Here is an 18,847-nt window from a genome sequence, read left to right as displayed (position 1 = left end):
AAAAAGCGAGTTAAGAAAATTGTAGATGATGAATCGGAACTATAGCCTCTGGTCGACTTTTCAAAGTATGCTTTCATTGAAACTCTGAATCATTCTGCTTGTGATTTAGATAGCATGAATCCGATGACATGTGTTAGGGCTAGTGGAACGCACCAAATAGTAAAGAGATTGATGCGAGGTGCGTTCGCAGCCCGGGATCCACCGTGCAGAGATGGTACCTGCTGCTATGTAATGGCGGATGGACACTTAGCTCACAAGTGGGTTAGACTTCACCCCGTTTTAAATGGTAGCGAGCTCTGTTGCTTCATAGAGTCGCACAATACCCTGCACCCTGATAGCACTCACAAGGTGCAGCTACAAGACACAAGTGGGATCCCTAAGAATCACCCCAACTAATCTGGTGATAGAACTGGCTCTGACCCTCGGTGGCTTTAGACGAGAAGGGAGATGATCTCCTGATGAGATGGAGACATGGTTAATGAAAAGAGGATAGTCTGATGTGTGATCTGTGAAGGTAGTGCCGACCCATTCACGACTCTTGCTGTCACTGGTTTGGCTAGCATAACCAGGGGAATTGCGTGCCGTTGAGTGAAGGAAGAAGACATGAAATCTCCCTCTGCCCCAGAATCCACACAAAGCTCAACAGCAAAAGTGGAAGGGCCAAAAGTAATTGTCCGCTTGAAGGACAGTTTGGAGGGGAACGCCGCTGTGTCTAGTGAACTCCCTCCTATAGTTACTAGACGCGGTCGTTTCCCTGCCACTGCGGACAGTTTTTGGAATAATGCCCTGACTGCTGTCAGACACTACAGAGCATGGGTGTTCAAGCAGCCGGGACTTAGGACCTGCACGAGAAACCTCCATGGCCTCATAGGGCTCGGACGCCTGGACAGTTGACTCCAGAGGTTTGACGAAGGTAGGCGCCAATCAATACCTCTGTCTACACTTTGCTCGCTCCAAATTTCGCTCGTTAAAACGGAGGTCTATGCGAGTGGATATAGTTATTAGCTCCTCCAATGTAGCGGGAATCTCTAAGGTGACCAAGGCGTCCTTAACATGGTCAGCCAATCCTTTCCAAAACACTGGAATCAGGACTTTATCCGACCACTCCAGCTCTGATGCTAAAGTCCGGAAGTGGACGGCAAAATGGCTGACTGAACCCTCTGTTAATGCCAACAGTTGAAGCGCCGAATCATGAGTGACACGAGGTCCCATAAAGACTTGTTTCAGAGTGTCCAGGAACCTTGGAGCACTCTGCACCACATGATTGTTATGCACCCACAGCGGCATTGCCCACTTCAATGCCCTGCCCGACAGAAGGGATAAAATTAATCCCACTTTAGCCTGTTCCGTCGGAAAATGTGCAGCTAGGAACTCAAGATGTATAGTGCACTGGCTCACGAATCCTCGACACAGCTTACTGTCTCTAGCAAACTTGTCTGGTAACGGGAGATGAGATAATGTTGGACCAGGGGTGGTAGTGGACAAACTGGCTGCAGCCACGCTAGCAGCCTGAACAGCGACTGCGGAAACATCCACAGCCGAGGTTGTGCGCTCAAGAGCCACCAACCTACCCTCCAGCTGCTGGATGTACCAATGTAATCGCTGTTCGTCTGCCATTACTAGCCAGTCCCTGGCACTAGTATAATGTTAGGGCTAGCGGAACGCACCAAATAATAAAGAGATTGATACGAGGTGCGTTCGCATCCCGGGGTGCACCGTGCAAAGATGGTACCTGCTGCTATGTAATGGCGGATGAACACTTAGCTCACACATGAGTTAGACTTCCCACCGTGTGAAATGTTAGCGAGCTCTGTTGCTTCACAGAGTCGCACAACACGCTGCACCCTGTTAGCAGTCACAAGGTACAGCTACAAGACACTAGTGGGATCCCTAAGAATCACCCCCACTAATCTGGTGATTGAACTGGCTCTGACCCTTGGTGGCTTTTGAGCCAGCGCCTGAGGACGCCCCGAGTCAGATGCACAGTTCAAGCGGGAATTCCCACCCTATACTGACAGTTGTCAGGAGAGCGCACTGATGGCGCACGGTGCTGTTGTGACAGGCACTGCAACATGTGCTTAGTGTGCAGATAACCCTGTCAGACGCTAGATAGCTTCCATCATTTGCGAGCAGTCAACAACACGAGGAATGATTAAGGAGCTTTCATCCATCAACCGCCATTCATCTACATACACACATTGTCAAACTTTTTTGTTTTTGAATTTCCACAAAAATTTAAAATAGCCAATAAATTTCATTCAACTTCACAATTGTGTTCCACTTGCTGTTGATTCTTCAACAAAAAATTACATTTGGTATCTTTATGCTTGAAGCATGATATGTGGGAAAAGGTTGTAAATTTCCAGGGAGCCAAATACTTTCGCAAGGCACTGTAGATTTGTATATATATTAAAATTAAATTTAAGTTTACTGATAAACAGGAAAAAATATATTTTTGATGCTAATGTATTAATTAATTAAATTTCAATGTATTAGCAATCTTTCCAATTCTATTTAAAAAGTACTACATTTTTATGATATGGAAGTATGAAAAACATGCTATTTATTTTGCATTGAATTCAACAGATTTCCCATACTATTTTGATACACAATTACAGTATATTCCAGCAGTAGTGAGCCATCTGGCATGCACCTGTTCATGCCTGGAAGGGGTCGAGGAATGTGAAATGGGAAATGGCATTGGCATAAAAAACAGTAGTTGGAAATTAGCTAAAAAAAAAAAAGAAATTTCAGAAGAGGCAAATAAAGCATAATGCTTCACACAATAGACACACAATTGTTCATTAATATTCAAACTTATGTAATATAATTGTAGACAATTAGAACAGAAGAATAATGTTGAGGTGTTGCTGTGATATTGCAATTACTGTACATTGAGAGCACATTTTTAATATCTATGAAGGATTATAGCATAGTGAGTTCATCAAATTTGCTTATGTTATAGAACACTGTGTTATATGGAGCTTGTACTGCCATTGTCTTTAATTTCCTTTAGCCAAGAAATATTCAAACGTTTCTCTTTGGAATTATAATAGGTCAAACTTACTTATAATTTACATTTTAATATTATCCAAAGTAGAGGTTCAACAACACCTTGGGAAAAAAATCCTAATCAGAATTATAATTCTCATGCTTTTCATAAAACATTTACGGGTATATTAACCATAAAAAAGAAAAATCTCTGTTAATAAAGCTTAAATTAATAATTCAATGATATATACTTAACTCTTTAGAAGATCCAGCAACCAGTTGACTGAATGCCATGGCCATAATGGACACAGTATAGCGATAAGCATTAGGAGATGTACAATCACCATTCTAGCATTAAGTAATGAACTAGTAATAACTTTACTAGTAATAGAAGTTCCTACCAGTATGAGACTATGTGTTCGATATATGTTTTAAAGAGACAATAGACTTAAACTTCACATTGAACATCCATTCATTTTACGCTGAATATAAAAAGTTTTGGTATCAACTGTATTGAATCTGTGACAAACTTTAAGTTTCATGTGAAGTTTACGTCAATGTATACTATACATTTAAATATCAGCAGATATAAGAATAAAACAGTGGAACAACAACAGTTTTATTACATAAGATGTCTCATGATAAGACTGCAGCTTTATCAATCACAATAATGGTTGCACTTCACTGTAACAGACTTAAGTTATGAACATCTTCTGGTAGCAGAAACAGACCATAAACCCAAACTTCTCTCACACTCATAAACCATAAAGGTCGGAAATAAAAACAAAGTAAAGGATTTTGGATAAATAAATTCTTTGTCTTCTCTGGGTTTTCCCTGATTCCCTGATCAAAAGACTTGCTGTCTCACCTCACTGTTAAACAGCAGCAATAGGCAATTACTACAATTTTGTTAACTAATTTTTAAAGTCATGGGTAGTGTTGAGCGATACCGTCCGATACTTGAAAGTATCGGTATCGGATAGTATCGGCCGATACCTGAAAAGTATCGGATATCGCCGATACCGATATCCGATACCAATACAAGTCAATGGGACACCAAGTATCAGAAGGTATCCTGATGGATCCCACGGTCTGAAGGAGAGGAAACTCTCCTTCAGGCCCTGGGATCCATATTAATGTGTAAAATAAAGAATTAAAATAAAAAATATTGTTATATTCACCTCTCCGGCGGCCCCTGGAACATCACCGCGAGGAACCGGCGTCCGGCAGCCTTCTTTGTTCAAAATGAGCGCCTTTAGGACCTGCGGAATGACGTCGCGGCTTCTGATTGGTCGCGTGCCGCCCATGTGACCGCCACGCGACCAATCAGAAGCCGCGACGTCATTCCACAGGTCCTAAAGGCGCTCATTCTAGGAATTTATCTGAGGAATGACGTCGCGGCTTCTGATTGGTCGCGTGGCGGTCACATGGGCGGCACGCGACCAATCAGAAGCCGCGACGTCATTCCGCAGGTCCTAAAGGCGCTCATTTTGAACAAAGAAGCCTGCCGGACGCCGGTGACTCGCGGTGATGTTCCAGGGGCCGCCGGAGAGGTGAATATAACAATATTTTTTATTTTAATTCTTTATTTTACACCTCCGATTCCGATACCCGATACCACAAAAATATCGGATCTCGGTATCGGAATTCCGATACCGCAAGTATCGGCCGATACCTGATATTGCGGTATCGGAATGCTCAACACTAGTCATGGGATATTGTACTTGTCTCATCTTACTGCAGATATAAGCAATGCAATATGGGAGTTTGTTTCACACATTCAGCTCTGCCAAAAATTAAGAGACCACTGCAAAATGTTCCGTTTGACTGACTTTTCTCTTTATATGTATATTTTTGAGTAAGATGTACATTTTTCATTTATTCTATAAACTACTGATAACATGTCTCCGAATTAACAAAGCAATACATTTTGTATTTCTTTTTCTGAAAAGGAGAAGTGGTCAAAATTGAAAGAAAACCCAAGTAATGGAAAGAAAACAAGTTCATAATCATTTAGAAACAACAATACTAATGTTTTAACTCAGGGATAGTTCAGAAATCAATATTTTGTGGAATAACCATGATTTTTAATCACAGCTTTCATGCGTCTTGGCATGCTTTCCACCAGTCTTTCACACTGATCCTGGCACATGTGAAGAGCAGAACAAAAATGATTACCTCAATGAACAAAAATAAAAAAAAAGAATTTGTGATAAATATTCACCTGTCCATTCAAGGACATTTTAGCTATAGTATGGAATCCTGTTTTTCTTGTCTGTGGAATTGCCTTTGTACTGTTTGTTGTGAAACTGCCGCCCACGAAACTGTTTTCTTTTCTTTTCTTTCTTTCCTGTTTTGTCTCTTTGTTTAAACATGCAAAACTTGTATAACCACTAAACCTACTGAAACAACTATATAAAGAAGGGGTAGCACCTTGAAGGCAGGCGTGCTTCAGAGACTTCCCAGTGATACACTATACAAGACGTGTCTTGTGTATTATTTCTGGTGATTCCCCACTTCCAAAGGCTGCTCCGACTGAGTGTGATCCCGACATTTCCTGGCGCCTGAACGGGGACCCGAGGTCTGTGTATTCCTTCAAGAACACCGGCAGAATACGAACGAAAAGAGAATCTGGGATAACGGACGGCAGATGAACAAAAACCTGGCCAGGTAAGAGACACTGTTAGATCTCTTATATCTGCCCTGCACTGTCCGTAAGATTTTCTGTGTCGTGTTCTTTAGCGGGTAGTTCTAGTAGAGGAGGATACCTATAGCTCGGGTTCTTGAACTATTTAGGAATTGATCACCTCACGGAGTATGGCATTGAATGAGAGTGAATGTGAATAGAAGGTGTGTGGAAGTTGGGAATAGCCCTATAAGCCGCCCAGGGGGTTGAAACAGAAGAAGTGACTGTCCCACTGGGCAACGTGGTTGCGTCCTTTCGGGGAGACCTCCGCGCCTATGTTCAATCTCTGATCCTGTCTTTGACAAAAACCTGGTGACGGATAAGTGTATGATAGTATGAGCCCAGGACAGATAAATTAGCCTGGGACAAGAATACGTTGTATGTGATAGTATAAGCCCAGGACAGATAAATTAGCCTGGGACAAGATACGTTGTATGTTCTTTTTCTTTTTCTGTCTGGTTGCATTTGTGTTGTTTGCTATAGGTGTAGGAATCAGGATTTTCTTACATCAACACAGTTTAAACATCCTAGCTCCTTAGGAAGAAGGTAACGAGGTATTCTCATACCCAAACGCCACCCAGGGCAAGAAAAAAGACATCCTAGCTCCTTAGGAAGAAGGTAACGAGGTATTCTCATACCCAAACGCCACCTAGGGCAAGAAAGCTCAGGATAAGAAAATGGGGAATAAGCAAACAAAGTCGGAACCAGAAGAATTAGATATCTATACTATCATAAAGGAGAGAAGTGGTGAAGATGCCACTAAGGGGCTGAAAAAGATTTTTAGTAAGTTTGGAGTTACTAGGGCAGAAGCTTTTAGTAGAAAATTATGGGAAGGAATTCAGGAAAGGAAAAAAGGCATAATCAGAGACAAGAAATGGATAGATCAGATCCAAGCATTGATTGATGTCTCTAGGGTAGCAGAAAATGAGGGATGGACATATAATCAACAGAGTAAAAAGTGGTGTATTAGACCCACAGGCTGTGGAGAAAAACAAAATGTGGAATCTAAAAATACCCCACCCCCATACCTTAACCCACATGCCCCATCTTTTCTCCAAACACCACCTCAAAGTTTAGCCGGACCAGGAGGATGGGTATGTCCGCACTGTGGACAACAAAATCCAGACTGGAGAAATGATTGCCTAGCCTGTGGTACACCTAGACATGGCGCTGTACTTGCCCCTGTTAGGGTAGTACCAAGACCCTTTAGGGAACCTGGTGCTGACGGAGTAATGGGAACTAGATATCACCAAACTCGACAATATTTCCCTTGGTCCCCCGCTGAAGGCATGTCTCTCTTGCATAACGCACCAGATCCCACCCAGTGTCCAGTTAGATTTGCACAATATATACAGCAAATTATGCAGACTCACGCTGGAGTTTGGGCAGATGGAGAAGAATTATGTAGAATGAAAATGACTCCTGGACTCTTCCAGGAGCTATTAGCAAATCTACAGGTACATAGGCCCCAAGCAGGAGATGGTGCCTTACAAACGATAGAATCAGGTACACAATTTGTAGATCACTTAATGGTTTTCATGAGGGAGAGACAGAGGCAGAGAGGAACAACGGGAGTGGTGGCTCAGAAATCTGGACAATCAGTAGACGAATATTATCTAAGTGTAGAAAATAATTTCAGAGATGAAGGCATGGATCTAACCGCTCCAGGAATGATGAGGTTAGTTACAAAAACCTTTATAGATGGATTGTCTCCAAAAGTGAAGGAAAAGCTTAAGGCCGCAACCCCTGATTGGAGAACCTTGGAAGACCCACACCTGGCTAGACAGAAAGCTGTAGGGATAGAAATGGACTTAAGAGAAAATTCTAAGCCAGTAAGAATTGCACAGGCTAATACTGGCTCTGCTAATCAAAAGTTTACTTGTCATTACTGTAAGAAGCCAGGACATTTCCAAAGGGAATGTAGGAAGAGAAAAGTAGATATAGATTCAGGAACCTTTGTACCCAAAAATAGGATAAATAACCCAGTGCCTGATCAAACAGACAGCTCAGAATGACTGAAAGTTATGCAGGTCTCTCTTCTTCTAGAAGACCAATAATACAAGTTGAAGTTGAGGGTAAAAATGTACCTTTTCTGATAGATACGGGAGCAACATCCTCCATTTTAAATCAGGACTTTTTACCATATCCTGACAATATATCCTCAAAGGTTACATATGCAGAAGGGTATGATGGTAAAATTCAGGCGTTGCCCTTTACAAAACCTTTAAATGTGAGCTTTGGCCCTAAAACTTTTGTATCCAAATTTTTATTTGCTAAAGGTGAACCTACCTGCTTGTTGGGTACTGATGTCTTAAGTAAAATGCATGCAAACATCCATTTTAGAGAAGATGGCACAGTTATGCTGACCATCCCTGAAGATGCAGAAACTCTGGAACCATATGTTAGAATACAGGCAATGGAGGATTTTCCCGAAATTTACACTCAACAAGCAAAAATTGACTTGTCTCGGGTTCCTGACAGCCTATGGGCAAAAGGAGACACTGATGTAGGATTTTTATCAGTAGCTCCTATACTGTTAGAAACTGCCCCGGGAACCATATTACCTCAGCTTAGGCAATACCCCATCAGCGCCCAGCAAGAACAGGCGATTTCTCAACAAATTCAGGATTATGTGTTACAAGGTGTTTTGGTAGAAATCAGGTCACCTGCCAATACACCCTTATATCCTGTTAAAAAGAAAGTGTCCTCCAAAGAAACTATGGTGAAATATCGCATGGTGCACGACTTACGGGAAATCAATAAGGTTTTGGCACCGGTCACCCCTGTGGTACCGAATCCTCATACCTTACTGTCTCAAATTCCCAGCACTGCTGCATATTTTACGGTAATTGACTTATCAAACGCATTTTTTTCTGTGCCACTACATAAGAACTGTTGGCATTTGTTTGCCTTTACATTCAAGGGTAAACAATTAGCATGGACAAGATTGCCACAAGGTATGGTACACTCACCAACTTTGTACTCTGAAGCAATGCAGACCGTGCTAAAAAAATTTCATCCCAGAACCAGGAGTAGTCATTCTACAGTATGTAGATGACTTACTTATTTGTTGCCCTGATGAGCAGACGGCAGTTACCTCAACTGTTAATTTCTTAATTTTCCTAGCGCAAGAAGGCTGTAAAGTAAATAGACAGAAACTCCAGGCTTGTCAACAAACAGTCGTGTTTTTAGGTCACTGCATATCACAGGGCATCAGACACCTCACACCTCAACGTACGGAAGCCATACGTAACATGCTTGAACCCAGGAATCACAAACAGCTGCGTGCTTTCCTAGGTATTGTTTCACACTGTAGACAGTGGATCATACATGCAAGTGTGACGCCCAGGAGACCGGGATACCCAGCACCGGACCAATGGAGTCTGTCTCTTGAGGGGGATGTCACGGGTGGCTTGACCCGGTGCTGTGGCCTCAGGCAATGCACAGTGTAAGGGGTATCATGAGGGGACAGGCACTTACTTGATCAGCAGCAGGTTCTCCCAGTGGTGACGATCCCGATCCTGGATAGATGGCTATTGTCCAAATGAAAAACTGAGGCACTGAAACGTTTAACCAGTTTACTTTAACATAAAAGGATTTACAACCAGTCCTGTCACCGGAGTCTGTATGGGAACTCTGAGTTACTTTGACCCTGCCGGGGTCTTCGCCTCTTATTGTGCGCAATTTCTGTGTGGCCCTGCTGCTGTATGTGAACTGGCTGCCGGCCCAATCTGTCCCCTCCGGGTCCTGGTTCGACGGGCAACCCGAGTCCTTTTATCGGTTTACCCCCTCTGGGAGTACCGCTGAACTCTGTGTCTGTTGCTGCGTCCGGCCCTAGTGAAGCTGATATCACCTCACGTTTTTCCGGTTGCTGTATTATATATAATGAATACAGCCACGGATCCGGTATCCGTCTTTGCACCTGTTCTGGGTAGTGATTAATGCTACCCGGTTCTCACAATGTCCTTTTTCTCTATCCCTCTTCTCCTCAGGCCGGTGATTTAGGCCTGGTAACAGTCACAGGGCTGTTAGAGATTCAATTGTATGACCTCTCACTATCAGCTCCTTGGCCCAACTGCCATTTCTTCTCTCAGACCAGAATGGATCAAGGGGAGTCTCTGGAGCTCCCCCTTCTGGCCGGAGGTGGTAGTGCAGTCTTGCTATTTTAGTATTTGTACTTTCTGTCAGTAACTATTTTTGTGGCAAATACCCCTAGGGGTGCCACATTAGTCAACTCATGCAGCCTTTATATGACTGTATTGCCAACACACCATATTCACTCAGTGAAGAGGCTAAACAGTCATTTTCCTCTTTGAAAACAGCACTGGTATCAGCTCCGGCTTTGGGACTCCCAGACTACACTAAACCTTTTCAATTGATGGCAGCTGAGATATCCTCACATGCTACAGGGGTGCTCACACAAAAACATGGAAACAAACAGAGACCTGTGGCATACATATCAGCTCATCTGGACCCTGTAGCTAGAGCCGCACCTTCTTGTGTAAGAGTAGTAGCCGCAATTTCACTGTTATTAGATAAAGCTTCTGAGATTGTTCTTGATCACCCACTTCTAGTTCAGACCACTCATGATGTACATGGCATTCTTAACCAGGTCCAACCTAAACATATTTCAATGGCCAGACACCTCCGTCTCCAATGTTCCCTACTACTGCCGCCCAACATTTCCTTTGCCAGGATTCAGACTCTTAATCTCGCGTCTTTGCTCCCTTTAGAGTCTGAGGGGGGTACCATACCTGAGGAAACTGCACTCTCCAACTCCTTTGAAACTGCACTCTCCAACTCCTTTGACCCATCAAAGTCAATGCATGATTGTGTACAATTAATGGAACAAGAGACTCAGGGCTTATGTAATGTACGTGACAAGCCACTCTGTAATGCTACATTTGAACTTTTCATAGATGGCAGTAGATATGCAGATATGAATGGACAATTTCATACAGGTTATGCGGTAGTAACTCAGCATGAAGTGCTGAAAGCAGAACCTCTCCCTGCTAATCAGTCTGCACAAGAAGCAGAACTTACGGCATTAGTTGAAGCTCTAAAAATAGCCAAAGATCAGACAGCAAACATATACACTGATTCTAGATATGCACATGGCATTATTTTCGATTTTGGCGTAATATGGAGAGCCAGAGGTTATATGACTGCTTCAGGCCAACCTGTTAAACATGCCTCCCTCATTAGACAGATTCTGGAGGCAGCACAAGAAACTAAAGAAATAGCGGTGATAAAGGTAGCTGCACATGTGAGACTCGACACCGAGGAAGCCAGGGGTAACGATAAAGCCGATAAGGCAGCAAAACAGGCAGCACGTAAACCCTTACATCATGCCCACACACTAGATAGCTCTGAAGATGATGAGGAAAGATTGAAGGAAGCTCAGAAACAGGTAGACGACGAAGAACGAGGGCAGTGGCAGAAAAAAGGGGCAGAAGATCAGCAAGGATTATGGAAAAAAGGAACTTTGTTGTGTTTACCCAGAGCCTGGTACCCCGCAGTGGCAAGTGACCTCCACCTACCCACACATGTGTCGGCAAATGGTATGACGCTCAAGGTAAAAGAAAGGTGGTTGGCTCCAGGCTTTGGTAATTTTGCTCGGAACATGTGTGCTGCATGCGCTATATGCCTGGCACACAATCCAGGTCAGGCCATTAAAACCCCAACCAAGCATCATGTAAGACCACTGTATCCCTTTCAAAGACTCCAGATCGACTACATCCAACTTCCTAGGTACAATGGATACGAATATGTGCTTGTGTGTGTGGACATGTTCTCAGGGTGGCCAGAGGCTTATCCAGTTCGTAAAGCCTCAGCAAAAACTACTGCCATTAAAATAGCACATGAACTGATACCCCGTTACGGCATGCCTGAGGTGATCGAGTCAGATAGGGGTACCCATTTTACTGGGGAAATATTCCAGAATGTTATGAAAATGTTGGGAGTAGAAAACCAGTTTCACACTCCATATCATCCACAGAGTTCAGGTAAAGTGGAAAGATTAAATGGGACAATAAAATTAAAAATCCAGAAGGCCATGGCAGAAACAGGAAAGCCTTGGACCGAGTGTCTACCACTTGCCCTGTATTCCATCCGAAACACCCCAAGGGGGAAGGCTAAGCTGTCACCACATGAGATTCTTTTTGGTAGAGCAGCAAATTTGGGTTGTTATTTTCCACAACAACTGATGTTGAATACTGAGACTTTAACTGCTTATGTACAAGAATTACAAAAACGTTTAACTAAAGTGCATTCGCAAGTTTTTGCTTCCCTTCCAGATCCAGAAAATCTCGAAGGAGGCCACAAGTTGGAACCTGGTGATCAAGTCTACGTGAAAAGACACACCAGAAAGACTCTGGAACCGAGATTTGACGGACCTTTCCAAGTCCTGTTAACAACTCCAACAGCAGTCAAGCTTGAAGGAAAGGCATCATGGATACATGCAAGCCATTGCAAAAAAGCAGTATAAGACTCATGATATTGATGTTAATAATGTTAACCTCAACGGAGGCATGGGAAAGACTGAATTCTCTAGCCCCTTTGAACAATAGATTCGTACAACATCATAGAAAATTAGTGCATGACTTGTTAAATAATACGCAACCCCTGGCAGATTGTTGGATCTGTACCCATTCACCAGTATCAGCCACAAGTATACTTTTTCTAGCAGTTCCCGTGTCAGCTGAAGAAATATTCGCTTGGCCTAATTGTTCAGACAACCTGGCCAACAACCAACCTGGCAATACTAGACTATGGAATACTACAATCGCCATACCAATTGTGGGATGGGTAGAATTTCCTTGGTGGCAGGGCAATCTTACAGGAAAAATAGACAACTTACAATATTTAGTATTCAAGGGAGGAAAATGGGTACCTAGGAATAAGACTGGATTAACTGATTTAGGACAGGTCCCCACTGAAAATCTACAGCTCAGTTTCAGTACAACCACCCCTTCCTCTGATGCTTTCAAACCTACAGTATTGGAAAGATACATACATAATAGAAAATGGGAACATTCTGAGTTGTTCCCCCAAGGTGATGCAAACAGTTGTACAAGTAAGCCGGGGAACCTGGTTTGTAATGAATCCAATGAGTATGTCAACGGAATGCATGTATGTGGGAATCCCGCAGCCGGGTACTGTAGCCCCTTGGGACAAAAACCCTCTTGGTGTATGCTTCAGAATGTATCTAGTTTTGTGGATTTGGCTCACAGATTGGTATTGCAGCACTCAGCTTTGTGGGATCTGCCTGAGGGTACATTTTGGATATGCGGAGAAGGAGCATATAAATGGCTTCCCGTAGGTATAAAGGGTACTTGTACATTAGGACGCCTAACCCCGGCTACTTTCATAATTTCAAATAAACAAGTGAATATGCAAGCCGTGCCCAAGCACACACTGTATAAAAGAGCTGCAGATAACTCACCACGTTCCTCGGGGAGGCCGCATATAGTACAAATGGGAATTCCCAACAAAATTGCTAGTACCATTTTTATTTATCCTATGTTAACACAAATGTGGGATAAATTAGTTAGAGCCACGGATTATCTAGATGATCAGATTTGGGATATATTGGACATATTAAATACTAGTATAGCTGTACAGAATCAGCTTATAATAGTCACTAACCAACATACCCTGGTATTGGATTACCTAACTGCCTCACAAGGGGGTATGTGTCAAATCATCGGACCCACCTGCTGTCATTATATAGACCCGAATAGTACTATGAGTATGAGATTTAAATTAAAAGACGTACAACGACTCAGGGATCAGTATGACAAAGACAATGACCAAAATAAGGATAGCTGGTGGTCAGATACCTTTTCTTTTCTTAGCCCGGCCAATTGGTTCAGAGGGATCGGTGGGTGGGTTACCGGGATTATGCAAAGCCTAATACATACAGTTATGGTTATTGTAATTATATATGTATTATTCAAGGTTGTACTCAAGGGTATCTCGGTATGCACAAATAAATTTTGTGTAATGGATGCGAGAATATAAAGTTTTTTTTTGTAATATCACAAAAAGAATGACTAAAATGATCGACAAGGTTTTGAATGGAATATGTCAAAGGGGGGATTGTGAAGAGCAGAACAAAAAGGATTACCTCAATGAACAAAAATAAAAAAAAAGAATTTGTGATAAATATTGACCTGTCCATTCAAGGAAATTTTAGCTATAGTATGAAATCCTGTTTTTCTTGTCTGTGGAATTGCCTTTGTACTGTTTGTTGTGAAACTGCCGCCCACGAAACAGTTTTCTTTTCTTTTCTTTCTTTCCTGTTTTGTCTCTTTGTTTAAACATGCAAAACTTGTATAACCACTAAACCTACTGAAACAACTATATAAAGAAGGGGTAGCACCTTGAAGGCAGGCGTGCTTCAGAGACTTCCCAGTGATACACTATACAAGACGTGTCTTGTGTATTATTTCTGGTGATTCCCCACTTCCAAAGGCTGCTCCGACTGAGTGTGATCCCGACACACACAAATTTAAGGCGTTCTTCTTTGTTTGATGGCTTGTGACTCTCCATCATCCTTTTGATTACATTCCAGAGGTTTTCAATGGGGTTCAGGTCTGGAGATTGGGCTGCCTATGACAGGGTTTTGATGTGGTGGTCTCTTAATTCTTGCCAGAGCTGTATTTACACATGCAGCTTCCCATCACTTCATGCGGTAGGCAATGGTAGAAATACCAAAAATTCATAAGAAAATAGATCACCATGGTTCGTCACTGAAACGTGCACACTCAGAAACCATACTTTGATAATAATTTTTCCATATTTCGCAGCCTCTCAAACCTTCTACACTGGAGCCTCGAAGACAGAAAAAAGAAGATAATGCTTTTGCCTTGTTACCAAACCAAGACAATGCCTAGGCCTCCCCATTTGTTGAGGTACTTGACTATAAATGTCAAGGCAGACCAAAATTTACTAAAACATCAATTCAGAATAAGCAGCTTACATGATATTGTGCAGCTGTGAGGGCAGGGAGCCAGCTGTTAGACATATTCAGAGTACACACAGAGAAGATTAACATGTTCTATTACCATGTTTGCCTTCTTGATTTTTGCATACACAAGCTCCATCAGAATTTGTCCATACATTTTAGGAAACACTAACAGTGCTCCCTTCTCCAGACCCAGAGGTCATGTCATTACTGGATGAAAGGTGGGGCAGGAGTTGCTGAGCCCTATGAGGCCTAGTCAGCTCTCTTACAAAGGAAAAAAGCTACATTTCCCCTGGAACTGAGGATAAATATAAAAGCCCTAGTAACACAGGAAACTTGAAACAAAAATTGTATAAGAAAATTAAAATGCCCCTCAACAATATTTTAAAACATTGTAGGGGGACAGTTTTTTGAAATAAAGGAAGAAACATATGAAAAAGCAATAGTAAAAAAGAAATAATGCATAATTAAATAAACCAAAACAATATTGCCAGTCTGCAGCTTGGTCTGCATGCTGCTTAGACCTAATAAATGTCCTTAATGGTAGTTCTTTTTGCACCACACCGCAGGTATTGTGCTTCTTTGGATCAACTTCCCGCGGAGTTACCAGCAAATTCAAACACAAATAATTTCCAAGGCACCAGAGATTTGATTCTATTCCCTTAATCATCCAAAAAACATAACACATGCTTTTATGATGCATTTTGATGAGTAAATGAATAGAATAATCTCACTGGTGCCTTGGAAATGATTTATCTCTAATTTAGCCCTAATAAATGGATCTAATCCAAACACTGCTACTTTCTGCAGTTGTTGGTCAGAATATGAGTATTGGGACCTATGTAAGCATTTTGGATGTAGAAACAATTTGCCAAACAAAAACATTGAGTTGCATTTTGTAGTTTTTCCACACCGACATTCTATCTTCATAAACTCCATGTAAACATATACTAACATACGGTAGTATATGGAATTATCGCAGGACAGTCAAGCATTATATTAATATCATACAGGTGAAATATTGTATTGAATTTATTAAAGGTATCAGGCTACTAAACATATTTTTATAATTGTATCCTCTATTGTTTCTCTTATTTAATTTTTTTCTATTTCTTATCTGAACAATTAATTTTCATATATGCTTACATAATGTTATTTTTTTATTATAAAAAAACATACCATAAAGGATTATGACCTATTTAAAATATGATATGCTCGACATATGATATATTAAGTAAAAATATTTATTTTATTTAGAAATTTTACATAGCTAAATTTATATTATCTGATCATTAGCTTCTGAACTCAGAAACATTTTCTGTGTTTTGGAACTTATTATGAGACTCTATCATGCCAAGCATTTAAAGCTAGATAACCTTAATCTAGTCTTATCACTTGCAAACAAAAGCAAAGGATCCAATAGGCTCCCATGTAATCCATCTCTGTCAACTGCATTAAGGAAATTACCTGTCAAAAACATCATGGCCAGGATTCTGTGATTAAACACAAACTTAGAAAATGCTCAAGGGTACAATGAAAACAGCTACAAAAAGTGCTTTCAATTGAGTTTTTCTTCCATTATTTTGTGTCCACAAGCAATTGAGAAATGTTTAGAATAATGTGATTTAGCAACCAAATGTTGAGTAGCCATAGGACACATATATAGATTGCATTTCAACATATTACACAAAATGTATTTCTAATTCTGAGGCTCTCCGCTATATATATATATATATATATATATATATATATATATATATATATATATATATATATATATATATATATATATATATATATATATATATATATATATATATGTACTATTACTATTTTCTTATTTTATATTCTCATTTTGCAATTTTCTTATGTTTTGTCTGTGAAATGGCAACAGTATGAACATGCTCTTAAGCACATATGCCACCAACTTATGCTCCCACTTATTTGTTTGGTTTTGCTGTAGTTGAAAAAAAAGCAAAGCCACAATGAGAGAAATTAGAATTCAAAAATTAACACAGCAAATAAAGGGGCATCAGCATTTACATGCCCAGATCTCAGAACTACTGCACTATCAGGATGCAACAACCCATGTAATAAAGACGGCAGTAACGCAGGTGCTAAATACTGATGAGACAACCGCTCACAACCTACCAAGTCATGGAGGAGGTAATTGCTTAGTATTCAAATTGCACACAAAAAAGGCTTGTGTCAGGAGCTGGTCACCTACAGGTAATGCAGTGTCTGGCTTTCAGCCTGTTAGGGACACCCATACTATTAAATTAGGCGGGCTGCCCAGCACTATGTAAGTGCACTCCATTAGGACAGACACCATGATTTACAAGGCCAACGTCAATGGGCCTGGCTGCACCCTGAAAATAAATAAAGTGCAAAAAATATGTATAATACGAGGTATTTGTCAATATTTTGGCAAATATATACAGGCTCTCAACACATGTCAATGGTCCTCACATTTTTTAGTACTTACACTAAAATAAAAGCAAAGCCACAATAAGAGGAATTGGAATTACACCAAAAAAATTCAAAAATTACCGCGGCAAAAAGGGCAACAGTATTTACCTGCCCAGGTCCCAGAACTAATGCAGCAAACCCTTATAGTAAAGATGGCGGCAACACAGGTGCAAAATACTGATGAGACAACCACTCACAACCTACCAGTTCATTGAGGGGGTTGATTGCTTAGTATTAAAATTGCACATAATTTAATAGTATGGCTGTCACTAAAAGGCTGTAAACCAGACACTGCTCATTACCTGTGTGTCACCAGGACCCCATACAAACATTTTGTGTGTGCATTTTTAATAATAAGCAATCACCCCCTCCTTGAACTGGTTGGTTGTGAGTGGTTGTCTCATAAGTGTTTTGTACTTGTGTTGCCGCCATCTTTACTATATGGGTTTGCTGCATTCTGATTAGTTCTGACACCTGGGCAGGTGAATACTGAAGCTTATTTATGCTGTGTTAGTTTTTGCTGTAGATGCTTGCACTTTATACAAACAGTGGCATGGCCTCCTTTTAAGCAAGGTATTTCATCTGTGTAGCTTCAGTCCGGCCCCTGTCCTGCTCTGTCCTTATCTATATTGAGGTTAGCTGACACAAGGTAAGGTTTCAATACTAGAGATAGGATAGGACTTTACCGATGTGTACAAAATGTCATGGTGGGATGTTTTTTTTTTAATCAAAATATTTTTAACCAAGTACTCTGTGTTGGTTACAGGTAGTGATGAGTGAGCATGCTCACCACTAATCGGTACTCATCCGAGTATCACGGTACTCGGTTTACTCGGTGAGCACTGAGTATTTCCGGGATTATTCGACGGGAGCTCGGGTCCCAGCCTTTAAATTTTGGAGTGTTTTAGAGCGCCAATGAACATGCAGGGATTGTCTGCCATGTACTGTAATACTGCAGCCATCTTTGTTGTGGTATTATAGTGATTGGCTGGCCGCATAGCGTCATCAGGTCTATAAGAGACCTGGCACTACACTGCTCGGTGCATTCTGCTCCGGACTCAGCTAGTATAGGGAGAGCTGCTGCTGAGATAGGGTCAGAATTGTTCTTTTATTAGTTAGTGTGGATCTACTAGTGTTCAATCCACAAATCCTGATAAACCAACAGTCCTTTTAAGGGCTAATTCTGGGGTATATAGATTGCAGTGCTAGGTGGGCACACGAGTCTATGTGTGCATATCTACCTCAGTGCAAGGCATGCAGGCACAGTATGTGAGTATAGAGATCTCACTGCATACATCAAAAGGCTCCATTACTGTCTGCTGCTGCGTATTTTATATATACCTAGCTGCATTTATCCGTGGCTAGGATTTTTTCTTTTTGCACCTAATACCTGCTAATTTTATTACAAAGCAATCCATAGCCCCTTTTTTCTACATTTATTTGCTTGGTCACACTGCAGACTGCCTCCAGGATATCTACTATATAAAGCTGAATGTGTGTGTGTATGTGTGTATGTATGTATGTCCGGGATTGGCTTCTGCACCGTCGCAGCTACAGTCACACGTCTGGACCCTGAGAGCATCACAGGCTATGTTGTGAGGTGAAATTTTAACCCCGCGCGTTCCAATTCACCAAACAATTTTGCCCCTATCTACATAATGGGGAAAAGTGAAAGGAAAAGTGTTGGAGGCAAATTGACAGCTGCCAGATGTGAACAAGGGGGACTTAAAGAG

Source organism: Ranitomeya imitator, chromosome 7 (assembly GCF_032444005.1).
Source record: "Ranitomeya imitator isolate aRanImi1 chromosome 7, aRanImi1.pri, whole genome shotgun sequence".
NCBI lineage: Eukaryota > Metazoa > Chordata > Amphibia > Anura > Dendrobatidae > Ranitomeya > Ranitomeya imitator.
Note: the sequence above shows the minus strand (reverse complement) of the source record.